This window comes from Nycticebus coucang, chromosome 3 (assembly GCF_027406575.1).
Source record: "Nycticebus coucang isolate mNycCou1 chromosome 3, mNycCou1.pri, whole genome shotgun sequence".
NCBI lineage: Eukaryota > Metazoa > Chordata > Mammalia > Primates > Lorisidae > Nycticebus > Nycticebus coucang.
Genome location: NC_069782.1, coordinates 57,368,961 through 57,388,717, shown reverse-complemented (window position 1 = coordinate 57,388,717; position 19,757 = coordinate 57,368,961).

Here is a 19,757-nt window from a genome sequence, read left to right as displayed (position 1 = left end):
TTAAATTGTTCTTCTTTTTCCAATTCCATAAGATCTCTCGTGAGATTGTTGATGCGCTCTCTTTCTGTTTTTCCAATGTAGGTACCTAAAGCGATGAATTTTCCTCTCTAAACTGCTTTTGCAGTATCCCACAGGTTTTGGTAGCTTGTGTCTTCATTGTTTTTATGCTCAAGGAACTTAATGATTTCCTGCTTTATTTCTTCCTGCACCAATCTCTTATTCAACAGAAGATTGTTTAATTTCCATGCCTTTGGGTGGGGTCGAGCATTTTTGTTAGAGTTGAGTTCCACCTGTAGTGCCTTATGGTCTGAGAAGATACAAGGTAAAATTTCAATTCTTTTGATTCTGTTGATATTTGTTTTGTGTGCCAGGATATGATCAGTTTTGGAGAATGTTCCATGGGGTGATGAGAAGAATGTATATTCTTTACCTTTGGGTGGAGTGTTCTATATGCGTCTATCAAGCACAGTTGTTCTAGGGTCTCATTTAAATCTGTTATATCTTTGTTTAATTTCTGTTTAGAGGATCTGTCCAGCTCTGTAAGAGGAGTGTTAAAATCGCCTGTTATTATGGTATTATCAGATATCATATTGCTCAGACTGAGTAAGGTCTGTTTCAAGAATCTGGGAGCATTTGAATTGGGTGCATAAATATTTAGAATTGAAATGTCTTCTTATTGTATTTTTCCCTTGACCAATATAAAGTGACCATCTTTGCATTTTTGACTTTAGTTCCTTCAAATCCGCATGTATCTGAAAATAAGATTGCAACTTCTCTTTTCTTCTGAATTCCATTTGCCTGAAAAATTGTCTTCCAACCCTTGACTCGGAGCTTTAATTTGTCTTTTGAAGCCAGGTGTGTTTCTTGCAGGCAACAAATGGATGGTTTGTGTTTTTTAATCCAGTCAGCCAATCTATGTCTCTTCAGTGGGGAATTCAAGCCATTAACATTTATTGAGATAATTGATAAGTGTGGTAGTGTTCTATTCATCTTATTTTGTGAGAGTCCATTGCTTAGTTTTATCTTTTGCATCAGTGTTGAGGTTCGGTTCTGTGCTTTGATTTCTGAGTTCTTACTTTTCTGCTGATCCATTGTGGTAGTCAGTGTACAGAACAGGTTGAAGTATTTTCTGTGGAGCTGGTCTTGTGGCAAATTTCCTCAATGTTTGTATGTCCGTAAATGATTTGATTTCCCCATCAATTTTTCAGGTTAGCTTAGCAGGGTACAGAATTCTGGGCTGGAAATTGTTCTAAGTAGATTAAAGGTAGATGACCATTGTCTTCTTGCTTGGAATGTTTCATTAGAGAAGTCTGCAGACAATCTGATGGATTTGCCCCTGTAGATCAACTGGTGCCCACTCCTGCCAGCTTGCAGAATCTTTTCTTTTGTCTTGACTTTGGACAGGTTCATCACAATGTGTCTTGGAGAAGCTCGGTTAGAGTTGAGGCGACCTCGGGTCTGATATCCCTCTGAAAGCAGTGTGTCAGAATCTTTGGTGATATTTGGGAAATTTTCTTTTATAATATTCTCTAGTATGGCTTCCATTCCTCTGGGGCATTCTTCTTCCCCTTCTGGAATGCCTATAACTCGTATGTTGGAATGCTTTATAAAGTCCCATAATTCTGACAGTGAACATTCTGCTTTCTCTCTCTTCTTTTCTGCCTCTTTTACTATCTGAGTTATCTCAAGAACTTTGTCTTCTACCTCTGAAATTCTTTCTTCTGCATGGTCTAACCTGTTGCTGATACTTTCCATTGCATCTTTAGGTTCCCTAATTGACTGTTTCAGTTCCTTCAGCTCTGCTATATCCTTTTTATATTCTTTGTATCATTCATCTCTTATTTGATTCTGTTTTTGGATTTCCTTTTGGTTATTTTCCACTTTATTAGCAGTTTCCTTCATTGTTTCCATCATTTCTTTCATTGTTTTCAACATGTGCATTCTAAATTCCCTTTCTGTCATTCCTAATAATTCTTTATAGGTGGAATCCTCTGCAATAGCTACCTCATGGTCCCTTGGCGGGGTTGTTCTGGACTGGTTCTTCATGTTGCCTGGAGTTTTCTGCTGATTCTTCCTCATGAGTGATTTCTTTTATCTGTTTCCTTGCCCTAATTTTCCTTTCACTTCCTCTTTCTCTTTAAGTTCTCGTGCCTGTGGACTAAGGGTTACAGAACCAGAAGGGTGAGAAGGATGAAGAGCAAAAAAGGGATGAAAGAAACGAGGACCGAATGAGAAGAAAAAAAAAGAAAAATTATGAAGGGAGAGGGGGTTGGTAAAAGGAATATTGACAAGAAGAAGAGAGGCACAGAAAGGGGGAGAGTGAACAATATAGGTGTACAGTATGGTACTTTGACACAACCTTAAAAAAACCCCACCCTCTGGGGGTGCCCAGTTGGGTGGTTCCCTTGAGGTCAGCAGCTCTTTGCTAACCTGATCAGACACAGTACCCCACCTCCACCAAGTAGAGAGGAAAGACAAAAATGCTATAAATCAAATCAAAACAAGCAAACAGAAAACTTTATGGGATAAAATTGGGTGAAAAACCAAATAGCAGCAGTAGAAACACTAGCAAAAATGAAGTTCTAGTTATTGAAAAAGGCAGCAATGGGAAATTATAATTAAACTAGAAAAATTGAGAAAGAAAAAGGATCTGTATGGAAAAGGTTGAAATTCAAAAACGAAGCAACATCAACAACATCAAAATAAACAAAACAAAAAAAAAAACCAAACCAAAAAAAAAAAAAAAAAACAAAAAACACAACCAAAAACAAAGCAGTATGTATATGTTATTGAATATTGTCTGGGCAACACGTGGTCTTCTGGGTTATGAGATGTTAATCACAATTCTGATACGACTGGAGGCTGCTGATTTCTCAAAACTGAGCAGGTAGACACCCTAAATCTCTCTTCAGCCCTCTTAAAAGGCACTTTGACCTTGTAAAGTTGCTTAGCAGAAGCTTTCCCAGGAAAGTGCTTGTCACTGGAATCACTGCTGAAGTGGCTATCCACTTACCCAGTGTGCCAAAACCGGTGTCACTCTGCCCCTGAGGGTTAGGGCTGCAAGGTGACTCAGACCACACCCTTAGGCTACTTGGTCGCTGGGTTACCAGCTCCTACCCGATTCTAGCTCTGTGACCCTGAGGGTGGAGCTTGCCGGGGCAGATCGCTCACAATGGCTCCCTGTGATCCCCAGCCAAACACTATTAGCTCCGTCTGGCTCAGTGGCTCAGACTGGGGCCCTAGACAACAGCCAAAGTTCTCTGCACTCCCGCTCAGGCTCTCCCCAAGGCAGTTCAACTGAGTACCAAGTCCAAAGACACCAAAACAGTTCACAGGTAAGGCCTTTCTTGTTTGCAGTCTTGCTGCTACTGAACTTACAGTTGCAGGCGGGTTTAGATGGATTGAACACACGTGACCACTTGCCGGTTTTCCACTGTTTTAGTCCTCCTCTTGTGGTCCAGAAGTCTCTCGCTGACTCCCTGTATCCTCACAGGGGTGATGATTGGCAGATCCCACCAGCCAGGATGCCTGGAGTCCTATCTCCCCAGACTCACGGTGCCCAGATGAAAGGAAGCTGTGACTCAGCCACCATCTTGCTCCACCTCCCATTAATTGTTTTTAAGAGAAGACTTCTGTTAAAATTGTCTTGTGGTCCCTTGGAGGAGTTGCACTATTTTGTTTCTTCATGGTTCCTAAATTATTCTACTGGTTCCTCCTCAAAAGTGCTTTCTTTTTGTTCACATTTTTGTGCACCTTTTTCCTTCTCACTTCCTCCTCTCCTCCAAGTTATTTTGCCTCAGAGTTTAGTTGATAAAGACACATCTTGGTATGGGGTTTGAAGGCAGATACCTGTTGGAGCAAGCAAGAAGATGCAAGAAGAAATGAAACAAAAGGGAAAAAAAGAAGGAAAGAGTACTGATGAAGAAAAAGAAACAAAATAAAAATGGGGGAGGGAGAATGACAGAAGAAAATTGAAGAACAGGAGATAAGGAGGAGGGGAAGGAAAGATGAGCATGGTATGTTTTTCCATTTCTTAACATTTTCAGTTATTTCTTAGAGTTTCATAGTTCACTTTATAGAGATCTTTCATTTCCTTTATTAGATAAACACCCAAATATTTCATCATCTTTGGCACTACTGTGAATGGAGTAGAGTCCTTAACTATTTTTTTCAGCTTGACTATTGTTAGTATATACAGAGGCTACCTATTTATGAATGTTGATTTTGTATCCTGAGATATAATCAGAGCTCATTGAACCAATCAACGTTCACTTTTATCAACCAATCAGAAATCACTAGAGTCAACCAGTCAGAGCTCACTGAAGCCAACCAATCAGAACTCACATAAGTCAACAAATTAGAAGTCAGGTGGCAGTGCTTTTGGCTCAAAGGAGTAGGACACAGTCCCCATAAGCAGGAGGTGGATGGTTCAAACATAGCCCAGCCAAAAACTTCAAAAAAAATTTAAAAAAAAAATTAAAAATCACCAGAATCTATACTCAAAACATCAGAAATCACCAGAGCCAACCAAGGAGAAATCACCAGAGTCAACCAGAAATCCCCAGAGTCGACAAATCAGGAATCACTAGAATCTGCAAATCAGAGCTCACTGGAGCCAATCATCATGCATCACCACAGTCAACCAGTCAGAGCTCACTAGAATCAACCAACTAGAGTTCATTGGAGCCAACTAATCAGAGCTCACTTGTGTCAACCAATCAGAAATCACCAGTAGTGTTTGTGGTTCCAGATGGGAGGATAGGTGGAACCCTGGTGTATGTGGTTCCCTAAGGAGCCATACATGGTTAAATTCTAACAGTGGATATATTTGAACTTGTTTGCTATGAGTGGAGTGGGAAAGAAGATAGAAAGAGGTCATCACTTAGAGAACATTCTGTAATTTTGTTTTTTTTTTTTTTGAGACAATGTCTTACTATGTTGCCCTTGGTAGAATGCTGTGGCACCACAGCTCACAGCAACTGTAACTCTTGGGCTTAAGTGATTCTTTCCCCTCAGCCTTCCAGGTAGCTGGGACTACTATCACCCACCACAACACCTGGTTATTTTTTGTTGCAGTTGTCATTCATTGATGTTTTAGCTGGCCTGAACCTGGGGTTAAGAGCCTCGGTGGTGTATCTGAGCCTATTTGGTAAAATTTTATAATGAATGTTTTATAAACAAAGGTAGATTAAGCTACAATTTCCCATTTTTCCAGTGTATGGCGACCTTTGGGATATATGTGTATGTTTTATTAGCGGGAAAGGACCTGATTGGGAACCCAGGGAAGAACTTTTGCTATGAATCCTCAACCATCCCTTTGTCCTCTGAAATTCACCAAAGGCTCCATCTTACAAACTTACTGGGAGACCATCTCTTTCCTCGAAATTCCTTTTCAGAAAACTTTTCTTCACACACATATAAGCAGGAGGTGGATGGTTCAAACATAGCCCAGCCAAAAACTTCAAAAAAAATTAAAAAAAAAAAATTATTAATTATATGTGTAATTAAAACCATTTAAGTTAAAATTGATTGTGTGATGTGAAAATATACATTGGTAAACTGGCCTAAATTACAATTGTTTGTATCCTCAGTAATTTCCTTTGTACACCCAAAGGCATCTGAAGAGCAGCAGGATGTCTGACAGTCCCTGAAAAGTGGCACTTTCTGTAAGTAATTTAAATTGAGCACTATGATCATTTACAGATGTATTCTGTTAAGAAAGAAGAAGCAAAGGCCTGAAAGAATCAAGCTTTTGCTATTCACTTCGGGTGCCTGTAGTTACGTAATTTTTTTCGTTTGTATCTTGGTCATTATAGATTCTTGGATCAGTAACGACTAGAAGACGTGACTCCTGAAATGCTACCTGGACCTGGCTGGTGAAGGTTCCGGGAGTGAAGCAACCATCAATAGGAGTGGCTCCAGTGGCAGCAGCAAAATTCTGCACAACTGCTGGCCAGTATTCCTGGAGGATATGACACTGGCATCAGCAGGGTTTTCAATGGCAACAATGGCATGAGCTGCCAACAGAAGCTTTTCCCAGGTCCTCTTCAGATTTATGATGGAGATGCCATCACTTTTCCTTTTGTAGATGTACTGTTTCATTTGGAAGTCACGGTTGGTGCCACCTAAGTGGGTTCCTACTGCAAGGAATTTGAGGACATCTTCCTCCTTCATTTTCAGGTCTTGAAGCATTGTAGACATTGTGAAAGTTTCCCTTTAAGTTACTGTGGGAATCCAAAACATTGCTGCATGGACCTTCCCTGAATAGTGCTGAAAGGAGGCTACAATCTTTTAAGCAGAGACTGTAGAAAATAAATGTAAAATGTAGGAATGACCTATGATAGAATTTCAATTCCGTGGCAGACTGGGGGAAAGGAGAGGAAGCTACTGAGATGTATGGACGTGGAGAGAGAAGATAAAGAAAAATTGTATCAATTCTGCTGATATGTCTTGTTGGCAGCTAGCCTATGAAGGAACTCAACCTCTGTATTGTTTCCTGAAAACAACCCTCTTAAGGCACCACTGGGTGCTACTGGGGAGCCTTTATTGTTTATCCTTTAGTCTAAAAACTATCCCCTAAAGAACATCTTGTTTCTGAGAAGTGGGTGCCCCTGTAAAGTGCTCTATGGATATAATTGTGCCTCCAGGAGTCCAGGTGGCCCTTGGCAAGGCCACAAGACTTGGTTAGAAACTTATATGGAAGGAGCTACTGGTTGGCCAGATCTATTTGTGGCCTTAGCAATTTTTCCTTCTCTTGTCTCTCTGGGTATTAAGTTAAATATAGTGTAATAAAGGAGACTGTTTGGATGACATTTTTCTTAAAGAATATGGAGAAAAGGGAAAGAGGGGGAGGGGAGGTAGGAGGATGGGTGGAGGGAGGGTAACTGGTGGGACCACACCTATGGTGCATCTTACAAAGGTACATGTGAAACTTAATAAATGTAGAATATAAATATCTTAACACAATAACTAAGAAAATGCCATGAAGGCTATGTTAACCAGTTTATGAAAATATTTCAAATTTTATATAAAATGACCACATTGTACTCCATGACAGCATTAATGTACAAAGCTAGGGTTTAGTAAAAAAAAATAATAATAATCACAGATTTGCCTTAAGGCATAATAAAAAAATTTTTAACTTGAAAAGCAATGGAAATGGACAGCCAACCAGGAATTGGCAAAGCACCTTTTTTCTATGCAGTACTGTGCTCTGTGCTGTGTCTCTTTCCCCAGCAGGTTCCTTTGCTAGCAATGGATGGCTGCCTCCTACTCTTGTCTTTTAAGATAAAGCTTAATTTTTCACTCCTCAGTATTTCCCAGGCTTAAGTGACCCATTCACCAATCACTCCTCATCACATTACCTGATTTTGTCTTCATCATATTGGTTTCGAGTAGTTGAACTTATATTTGTTTTTTCTCACTTCCCCTATCCTTCTTTCTGTTTCTCTCTCTCTGCTTCAAACTACGTTTAATGTAAGCTATATTAAGAAAGCTTGTCTCATTTTCCTTGCTCATTTCTATATCCCCAGTAAGCCAGTGAGTAGCCACCTAATAAGCATCTGTGGAATAAATGAGTAAGGCACTCAGAAGATAGGAATCATTTTTTCTTTTCCTTTCTTTTCTTTTCTTTTCTTTCTTTCTTTCTTTTTTTTTGAAACAGAATCAACTATGTCACCCTCAGTGGAGTGCTATGACATTACTGCTCACAACAACCTCCAGCTCTTGGGCTTAAGAGATTCTCTTCCTCAGCCTCCCAAGTAGCTGCAACTACAGGCATCCACCACCAGCACCCAGCTATTTTTTGTTGTTGTAGTTGTCACTGTTCCTTATCTGGCCTTGGCCAGGCTCAAACCCACCAGCCTGAGTGCATGTGGCTGGCATCATAGTCCCTTGCTGAGGGCGCTGAGCCACGGAAAATAAGAATAATTAGTCATGTCTTAAAAGACATGACCACGGATCAAAAGAAGAAATGGCTTTTCAGATAAGGAGAGTAGAGTAGAAGAGTTAAAGACCCATGTGTCCTGGGGCTCTGTGGGGAGCAGCCACCTCATAGCCCTGGGGCCATTTTAGGGAGCAGTTAAGTGCTCTAATTAGAAGGATGGGAAAGTATGGAGGGTGGATGGAAAGCATGGAAAGCCACAGATGCAAGGATTAGGATCTACATGATCTAAGAAGCAGTGAAATAAATCATCTGGTTATTGAATGTGAAGAAATGATGAAAACAACATTTAACAGAGTTTACCCCAAAAGAACATGCAAGAGTAAATAATTGCTGCTCAAGAAAAACAATGGAAAACACAACCCAAAAAAGAAAACCACCTTCCTTTTCCCATGCTTCTCTTTCCCATTCTATACGATAAAAATTTATGATACAATAACAGTTTTATTGTCAGGCACTCATTAATACAGCAACCTCATAAGAGGTAGGGTAGGAACTGTCATTAGCCTCATTGAGCACATTAAGAAATGGAGCCAATAGGGGTGGAGAGCAAGATGGCAGCTGAGTAACAGCTTCCTTGCATCTGGGCACCGTGAGTCTGGGGAGATAAGACTCCAGGCATCTCTGGCTGGTGGGATCTACCTATAATCATCCCTTTGAGGATACAGGGAGTCAGCAAGAGATTTCTGGACCCCAAGAAATGGACATAAACAGTGGAAACTAGCAAGTAATCACGTGTGTTCAATTGGTCTAATCCCGCCGACAGCTGTAAGTGCAGTAGCAGTGAGACTGCAAACCAGAAAGGCCTTACCTGTGAATTGTTTTGGTGTTTTTGGACATGACACTCAGTTGAACTGCCTTGGGGAGAGTTTGAGTGGGAGTGCGGAGAACTTTGGGTGTTGTCTGGGACCCCAGACTGAACCATGAAGCCGGACGGACTGAGCTAATAGTGTTTTGCTATGGGCTGCAGGGAGACATTGTGAGAGAACTAGGGGTTGCAGAGCAAAGAATTGGGCAGGAACTAGTAACCTAGTGACTGAGCAGCCTAAAGGCAGGGTCTGAGCTGCCTTACAGCCCTAACCCTCAGGAGCAGAGTGAGACTGGTTTTGGTACATTGGGAAAGTGGACAGCCACTTCAGCAGTGATTCCAGCGACAAGCACTTTCCTGGGAAAGCTTCTGCTTAACAAGTTTAGAAGCTTAAAGTGCCTTTTAAGAGGGCTGAAGAGAGACTTAATGTGTCTACCCTGTGGGGTTTGAGAAATCAGCGGAGGCCTCCAGTTGTATCAGTGTTATAATTAACATCTCATACCCCAGAAGACCACCTGTTGCCCAGAAAATATTCAACAAGATATATATACTGCTTTGTTTTTGGTTGTGTTTTTGTTTGTTTGTTTTTTGTTTATTTCAATGTTGTTGTTGTTTTGTTTTTAATTTCAAACTTTTCTGTACAGATTTTTTCTTTTCTTTCTCCAGTTTTCTAGTATAAATATAATTTCCCATTGCTGCCTTTTTCAATAACTAGAACTTTATTTTTGCCAGTGTTTCTACCCTATTATTTGGTTTTTCACGCAATTTTATCCCATAAAGTTTCCTGTTTGCTCGTTTTGTTTTGATTTATAGCACTTTTGTCTTCCTCTCTACTTGGTGGAAGTGGGATACTGTGTTTGATCAGGTTAGCAAAGAGTTGCTGACCTCAAGGAAACCACACAACCGGGCACACCCAGCAGTTGGGGTTTTTTAAGGTTGTGTCAAAGTACCCTACTGTACACCTATATTGCTCTGTCTCCCTCTTTCTGTGCCTCTCTTCTTTTTGTCAATATTCCCTTTACCCACCCCGTCTCCTTTCTCTATTTACTTTTTGGTATTTCCTTCTTTCATTCATCCCTTCTTGCTTTTCAACCTTCTCATCCGTCTGGTCCTATACCAAAAGGACTCATCAAAATCTTAGTCCACAGGCACAGGAACTTAAAGAGCAAGAGGAAGTGAAAGAAAAATTAGGGCAAGGAAACAGATACAAGAAATCACTCATGAGGAAGAATCAGCAGAAAACTCCAGGCAACACGAAGAACCAGTCCAGAACAATCCCTCCAAGGGACCCTGAGGTAGCTACTGCAGAGGATTCCACCTATAAAGAAATGTTAGGAATGACAGAAAGGGAATTTAGAATACACATGATGAAAACAATGAAGGAAATGATGGAAACAATGAAGGAAACTGCTAACAAAGTGGAAAAAAAAGGAAATCCGAAAACAGAATCAAATAAGAGATGAATGACATGAAGAATATACAAAGGATATAACAGAGCTGAAGGAACTGAAACAGTCAATTACGGAACTTAAAGATGCAATGGAAAATATCAGCAACAGGGTAGACCATGCAGAAGAAAGAATATCAGAGGTAAAAAAAAAAAATTCTCAAGATAACTCAGACAGTAAAAGAGGTAGTAATAAGAGATTGAAAGCAGAATGTTCACTGTTAGAAATATGGGACCTTATGAAACATTCCAAAATACGAGTTATATGAATCCCAGACGGGGAAGAAGAATGCCACAGAGAAATGGCAGCCATACTTGAGAATATTATGAATGAAAATTTCCCAAATATTGCCAAAGGGTTCTGACACACTGCTTTCAGAGGACTCCAGGTCGCTTCAACTGTAACCGAGCTTCTCCAAGACATACTGTGATAAACCTGTCTAAAGTAAAGACAAAAGAAAAGATTCTGCAAGCTGAAAGTAGTAAGTACCAGTTGACCTACAGGGGCAAATCAATGAGAGTGACTGCAGACTTCTCTAATTAAACTTTCCAAGAAAGAAGACAATGGTCATCTACCTTTAATCTACTTAAACAGAAAAATTTCCAGCACAGAATTTTGTACCCTGCTAAGCTAAGCTTTAAAATTGACAGAGAAATCAAATCATTTATGGATATACAAACATTGAGGAAATTCACCACAACAAGACCAGCTCTACAGGAAATATTCCAAACTGTTCTACACACTGACCATCACAATGAATCAGCAGCAAAGTAACAACTCAGAAATTAAAGGACAGAACCTAACCTCCACACTGATGCAAAAGATAAAACTAAGCAATGGACTCTCACAAAATAAGATGGATAGAATACTATCACACTTATCAATTATCTCAATAAATGTTAACGATTTGAATTCAATGAAGAGACATAGATTGGCTGACTGGATTAAAAAACACAAGCCATCCATTTGCTGTCTACAAGAAACACACCTGGCTTCAAAGGACAAAGCTCCGAGTTAAGCTTGGAAGACAATTTTTCAGGCAAATGGAATTCAGAAGAAAAGATAAGTTGCAATCTTATTTTAGATACATGTGGATTTAAAGCAACTAAAGTCAAAAAAGACAAAGATGGTCACTTTATGTTGGTCAAAGGAAAAATACAACAAGAAGACGTTTCGATTCTAAATATTTATACAGCCAAATTAAATGCTCCCAGATTCTTGAAACAGACCTTACTCAGTCTGAGCAATATGATATCTGATAATACCATAATAACAGGGGACTTTAACACTGCACTTACAGAGCTGGACAGATCCTCTAAACAGAAATGAAACAAAGATATAAGAGATTTAAATGAGACCCTGGAACAACTGTGCTTGATAGATGCATATAGAACACTCCATCCCAAAGATTAAGAATACACATCCTTCTCGTCACCCCATGGAACATTCTCCAAAATTGATCATATCCTGGGACACAAAACAAATATCAACAGAATAAAAAGAATTGAAATTTTACCTTGTATCTGCTCAGACCATAAGGCACCAAGGGTTGAACTCAACTCTAACAAAAACGTTCGACCCCACACAAAAACATGGAAATTAAACAATCTTCTGTTGAATGACAGATGGGTGTAGGAAGAAAAAAAACAGGAAATTATTAACTTCCTTGAGCAAAATAACAATAAACACACAAGCTACCAAAACCTGTGGGATACTGCAAAAGCAGTTTTGAGAGGAAAATTTATCACTTTAGATGCCTACATTCGAAAGACAGAAAGAGAGTGCATAAACAATCTCACAAGCCATCTTATGGAGTAGGAAAAAGAAGAACAATCTAAGCCTAATGTCAGAAGAAGAAAAGAAATATCCAAAATCAAATCAGAGATCAATGAAATTGAAAACAAAATAATCATTCACAAAATTAATGAAACAAAGAGTTGGTTTTTTGAAAAAATAAATAAAATAGATAAACCGTTGGCCAGACTAACTAGAAACAGAAAAAGCAAAATCTCTAGTAACCTCAATCTGAATTGATAAAGGGGAAATAACAACTGATCCCACAGAGATACAAGAGATCATCTCTGAATACTACCAGAAACTCTATGTCCAGAAATTTGACAATGTGAAGGAAATGGATCAATATTTGGAATCATACCCTCTCCCTAGACTTAGCCAGGACGATATAGAGCTCCTGAACAGACCAATTTCAAGCACTGAGATTAAAGAAACAATAAAAAATCTTCCAACCAAAAAATGCCCTGATCCAGATGGCTTCACACCAGAATTCAATCGAACCTTCAAGGAAGAGCTCATTCCTGTACTGCAGAAATTATTCCAAAAAATTGAGGAAGAAGGAATCTTCCCCAACACATTCTATGAAGCAAACATCACCCTGATACGAAAATCAGGAAAAGACCCAACCAAAATGGAGAATTTCAAACCAATCTCACTCATGAATATAGATGCAAAAATTCTCAACAAAATCCTAGCCAATATATTACAGCTTATCACTAAAAAAGTCATACATCATGATCAAGTAGGATTCATCCCAGGGATTCAAGGTGGTTTAACATACACAAGTCCATAAACGTTATCCACCATATTAACATTGGCAAAAATAAAGATCATATGTTCCTCTCAATAGACACAGGAAAAGCATTTGATAAAATCCAGCATCCTTTTCTAATTAGAACACTGAAGAGTATAGGCATAGTTGGCACATTTCTAAAACTGATTGAAGCTATCTATGACAAACCCACAGCTACTATTTTACTGAATGGAGTAAAACTGAAAGCTTTTCCTCTTAAAACTAGAGCTAGACAAGTTGTCTACTGTCACCTTTACTATTCAAAATAGGGCTGGAAAGTCTAGCCAATTCAATTAGGCAAGACAAGTAAACAAAGGGAATCCAAATAGGAGCAGAGGAGGTCAAAATCTCCCTCCTTGTTGATGACATGATCTTAAACTTAGAGAATCCCAAAGACTCAACCACAAGACTCCTAAAAGTCATCAAAAAATACAGTATTGTTTCAGGATATAAAATCAATGTCCATAAGTCAGTAGTTTTTGTATACGCCAATAACAGTGATGATGAGAAGCTAATTAAGGACTAAACTCCCTTCACCATAGTTTCAAAGAAAATGAAATACCTAGGAATATACCTAACGAAGGAGGTGAAGGATCTCTATAAAGAAAATTATGAAATCCTCAGAAAGGAAATAGCAGAGGATTTTAACAAATGGAAGAACACACCGTGCTCATGGATGGGCAGAATCAACTTTGTTAAAATGTCTATACTTCCCAAAGCAATCTACCTATTCAATGCCATTCCTATCAAAATACCAACATCATACTTTCAAGATTTGGAAAAAATGATTCTGCATTTCGTATGTAACCAGAAAAAAAACCGTATAGCTAAGGCAGTTTTTAGTAATAAAAATAAAGCTGGGGGCATTAGCATACCAGATTTTAGTCTGTACTACAAAGCTATAGTGGTCAAGACAGCATGTCATTGGCACAAAAATAGAGACATAGACACTTGGAACCAGATAGAAAACTAAGAAATGAAGCTAACATCTTGCAACCACCTAATCTTCGATAAACCAAACAAGAACATACCCTGGGGGAAAGACTCCCTATTCAATAAATGGTGTTGGGAGAACTGAATATCCACATGTAAAAGACTTAACCTGGACCCACACCTTTCCCCACTCAGAAAAATTGATCCAAGATGGATAAAGGACTTCAATTCAAGGCATGAAATAATAAAAATCCTCAAAGAAAGCATAGGAAAAACACTGAAAGATATTGGCCTGGGGAAAAACTTCATGAAGAAAACTGCCATGGCAATTGCAACAACAAAAATAAACAAATGGGACTTCATTAAACTGAAAAGCTTCTGTACATCCAAGGAGACAACAACCAAAGTTAAGAGATAACCTACACAATGGGAAAAGATATTTGCATATTTTGAATCAGACAAAAGCTTGATAACTAGGATCTATAGAGAACTCAAATTAATCCACATGAAAAAAGCCAACAATCCCAAATATGAATGGTCAGGAGAAATAAATAGAACCTTCTCTAAAGAAGACAGATGAATGGCTAACAAACATATGAAAAGATATTTATCATCCCTATTTATTAGAGAAATGCAAGTCAAAACCACCCTGAGATACCATCTAACCCCAGTGAGAATCTCAAACTGCACAAAATCTCAAAACTGCAGATGCTGGTGTGGATGTGGAAAGAAGGGAACATTTTTACACTGCTGGTGGGACTGCAAACTAGTACAACCTTTCTGGAAGGAAGTATGGAGAAACCTCAAAGCACTCAAGCTAGACCTCCCATTTGATCCTGCAATCCCATTACTTGGCATCTACCCAGAAGGAAAAAAATCCTTTTATCATAAGGACACTTGTACTAGACTGTTTATTGCAGCTCAATTTACAATCGCCAAAATGTGGAAACAGCCTAAATGCCCACCGACCCAGGAATGGATTAACAAGCTGTGGTATATGTATACCATGGAATACTATTCAGCTATTAAAAAAAATGGAGACTTTACATCCTTCGTATTAACCTGGATGGAAGTGGAAGACATTATTCTTAGTAAAGCATCCCAAGAATGCAGAAGCATGAATCCTATGTGCTCATTTTTTATATGAGGACAATTAATGACAATTAAGGTCATGGGTTGGGGAGGAAAAGCAATGAGATGGAAAAAGGGAGAGGGGTGGGGCCTTGGTGTGTGCCACTCCTTCAGGAGCAAGACATGATTGCAAGAGGGACTTTACCTTACAAATGCAATCAGTGTAACCTGGCCTATTGTACCCTCAATGAATCCCCAACAATAAACAAAAAAAAAAAAAAAAAGAAATTGAGCCTTGGGGACGAGGTCACATAATTCAAACCCAAATCTGTCCCAGAGCTCTGTTAACTACCATGTATAACACGGAAGTTTCAAAGGTAAAATCCCATTTACAAGCCTACTGGGAGAGTATGCCACTTATAAAAGGCAAATATACAACATTATAATAGATTTCTGGACACAGAACTCTGAAATAAAAATGGTGTATTTATATGCTTCCCTAACAGAACGCAATCTAAGTGTATCATGAAGCATTGTGATGCACTGTTGAGTGAAGGATTTAAAAATGAGGCAAACCGGGCAGTGCCTGTGGCTCAAAGGGGTAGGGCACTGGCTCTGCATGCGGAGGTGGCAGGTTCAAACCCAGCCCCAGCCAAAAACTGCAGAAAAAAAAAAAGAGGCAAACCTGAATTTTAATCACAGCTGGACTAGTTTCAGGGACTGTGATCTTGAACCTCACTGACCCTCAGCTGCTGCATCTGTAAACTGGGGATGATACTAGTGCTACAATGAAGAAGATGTAGTGAAGATTAAGTAATCTGCCACTGCAAAGGACAGAAGCAACTCTAGAATCAGATGGCTCTGGATCCAAACCTAACTCAACAATTAACTATCTGCATGACCCTGGGCAGGATTCTTTACCTTTCTGAGTACTGGTTGCTTTATGTGCAAAATGAGAAAAATGACACTTAAATACTTTCATCCTGCTGGGCGCTTATAGCACAGTGGTTATGGAACCAGCCACGTACACCCAGGCCGGCGGGTTCCAACCTGGCCCTGACCAGCTAAACAATGAATGATAACTGCAACAAAAAATAGCCAAGCGTTGTGGCAGGCTCCTGTAATCCCCACCATGGGGAGGCTGAGGCAAAAGAATTGCTTAAGCCCAGGAGTTTGAGGTGGCTGTGAGGCGTGACAACTCGGCACTCTATGTAGAGTGACATAGTGAGAATAAGTCTCAAAACAGAAAAACAAGCGAAAAACTCATTTATACAACAAATATTTTGTAAATGCCTGTGGTTCTAGGCACTATACTCAGCTTTGAGATAAAAAAGACCAATAATGCTTCCCAGCGAGTGGGAAGGGTAGCAGGGTGGGGGGATAAAGTAGGGTGGTTAATGGGTGCAAAACTATAGTTACTTAGAATGAACAATATTTGATAACACAGCAAAGTTACTATAATCAACAATACGTCAGGCTGTACTCTAAAGTAGAATAACCAAAAGAGTGGAACTGGAATGTTCCTAACACAATACATGATAAATGCCTCAGGTGATAGATACCCCAGTTATTCTGATTTTATTAACATGCATTGTGTGACTGCATCAAAACATCACATGTTTTATATATATATATATATATATATATATATATATATATATCCAGTATGTACTAATAATTAAAAATAAAACGTTTTTAAAAAGATGAATAATCCTCACTCTTAAGAGACTTACACTTTGGTAATAGAAGGTAACAAACAAAAGTAATGCATTATTACAAGTGCTATGATATAATAGAGGCCCAAAGAAAAGAGTCAACACTTCTATGTGTTAGAGTTAGGAAAGTCATCATAGAGGAAGGGGGAAGAAGTGAGATCTAAATTAGATATATTCTAGAGTGTCAAGTGAATACTCATAGTGACTTAAGGGATGTTGGAAAATGGAAAATAGTGTATGGAGTTTTTTTATTATGAAGTATAATACGTATGGAAAAGTGCATAGAAAGTAAGTGTACAGTTTACTGTATTGTCAAAAAGTCACTGCACACAAATTCATGACCAACATCCAGGGCCTCACCAGCACCCCACATATTCCTACATGCCTTCTCCCAATTATTACCTCTTTCTTCTTCACCAAAGACTACTATCATCCTTTTTTAAAATTTTAGAATATTAGGATATAAGCAGCCCTTCACCCAGACTGTGTTCACCCTTTCTTTCTTTCTTTCTTTTTTTTTTTTTTTTTTTACATCAAGCATCTTTAATGAGATGAGCCAAACTGCGCATATTGGGTGTCAAGGACAATAACATTCAAATGCATGGATTTGCTCACACACCCTTTCTTTCAAAAGCAGAGATTAGTTTCACCTGCTTTTGAAGTCCAAATGCATGGAATCAAAAAGTATGTGCTCTTTTTCTATCTGGTTTCTTTGGTTTCACATTGTAATGGTGAGATTCATTCATGTAGTTATGTGCATGGTACATGGGCATACTATGCTATTGTTCTGAAGATTACGCATTTATCTTTTTTTCATTCCACTGTTCATGGAACTTTGGATGGCTTTCATTTTGACATATTACAGAAAATAATGCACTGAATATTCTTGGTGCACATATACATACATAAATGTTTGGTATACGCTTAAGGGTAAAATAACTAGGTCACAGGGCATGTATATATGCTCAATGTTAGTAGATAATGCCAACCTGTTTTCTACAGTGGTTGTACCAAAATGCCCTTTCACAAGCAGTGTTTGAGATTTCCTGCTCCTTTTTTTTTGTAGAGACAGAGTCTCACTTTCTGGCCCTTGGTAGAGTGCCGTGGCATCACACAGCTCACAGCAACCTCCAACTCCTGGGCTTAAGCGATTCTCTTGCCTCAGCCTCCCAAGTAGCTGGGACTACAGGCACCTGCCACAAAGCCCAGCTATTTTTTTTTGGTTGCAGTTCAGCCGGGGCCAGGTTTGAACCTGCCACCCTCGGTATATGGGGCTGGCACCTTACCAACTGAGCCACAGGCGCCGCCCTGTTTGAGATTTCCTAATGCCCTTTATCCTTTATCAACACTTGATATTGTCCATCTTTTTAGTTTTAGCTATTCTGAGGAGTATGTAGTAACATTGCATGGTTTTAATTTGCATATTCCTAGTTACAAATGAGGCTGAGCACTTGTTCATATGCTTATTGTCCACTTGGGTATCTTCTTTGGTGAAGCATGTGTTTGTCTCTTGCCCAATTTCAGTTTTTTTCCTAAATTCTCCATCCTTCGTTTTATCTCTTCAAGCAAATGAAGGATAGTTATTTTGAAGTTCAGGTCTGCTTATGAGATTATTTCTATTGTCTATTCCTTTTCTTAGTTTTTTTTTCCACAACATTTTGTGTTCTCTTTTATGTGCTTATTTCTGAGTGAGTGATGAACACTATATAAAAAATGCAAAAATAATTAGAGAGCTAGAATTAAGTCGCCTTACTCGGACAGCCCTCTTGCAAGTGGCTAGAGATCCTAGCAATCTGGAATTATCTTAACCCAATTTCAATGACTGAGATTAGGAGAAACAAGACTTTAATTCCCATGAGAGATTATTTTGAAGGATCAATACTACTATGAAATCAGTATATAATCACCAACACATTCCTAGGAACAGTAAAACGTAACTATAACCCAGACAGAAGGAGGGAAGAGGAAAGGAGGGGAGCAGGAGGGAAGTCCAGAGGTGGGAGGTTTTGGGGTGGATCCAACCTAATGTGCATAATGCAATGAAACATTTCTATACTACTATGAATAGAATATGAATGTTTTCGCCACAACGAATAAGTAAGCAAGGAGACGGTTATGTGAATCAATTAGATGTAAGCGTTCCACATTGTATATCAAATCAGCACATCGTACCCAATAAATGCATTAATGTACACAGTTAAGATTTAATAAAGAATTAAAAAAAGAAATTCTAGACTTTATATGATTTCATTCATAAATATTCTAACATGTATCTCTAGAATATAAACTTTTAACAAATTAATGATAACCACAATAAAATTATCACACCAGGAAAAATTAATAATTCTTTAATATTTAAGATCATTTAGTCTCTAGTGCTCCCATTTTCCCTGATTTTTCAAGAAATTGTTTGAATCAAGACTCAAGGTCTATATATTGAAATTAATTAATGTTTCTCATCTGTCTTTTAATTGATAGGCTTCCCCTTCCATCTTGTTTCCCTTTTAAGTTTTTTGTTGAGGAATTTATTTGTCCTGTTGAGTTTTGTGGAGTATGGATTTTGCAGATTGCATTCTTTTAGTTTCATTTTACTCCAACTCAACCAGACTATCTATGTACAATCCTTAACTAAAGAACACACATATAAACTAGGCCATCAAAATTTATGCTAGTTTTTCTTTCAGAGGTATGTAAACAAGGATGGCATCCTCTCCATCAAATGTGATGTGCTAGGAGTCAGGTATCCTTTGTGCTTAATTAATGTTCCTTTATGTGTTTTATTAATTTAGATATATCAAATATTGACTTAACTTACAACTTTTAGAACAAAAATTTCAGGTATCAGAATGGATGGGCAATTTAACCAAAAAGTGTGATTAACATTAAATATTTTGAGAAATGTGTTAACATGTGGAAGGGTAGATGGAGAATTATAAATAATTAATTTAAATATAATTCTTTCAGAAATCGAGGAAAAGTAAATTATTGGATTCCATTGCTGCAAATGGTGGTTCTTTAAATGATATGATAAAGTACTTAATCTGAATTTTCTTAGGCTTTTAAATGGTCATATTCCCAGTGTAAATAACTCTTCTTGTAACTGTCTTAGATATACTCATAGTGTACTGATGACAAGGCAGTTTTCTGAATGCATATGAGATAAATGGAGTTAATACCACTAAGTATACTAAATATTTTTGTTGTACTGTGATCATAAATGCATCACAAGGTATAATGGTTAATCACAAATCAA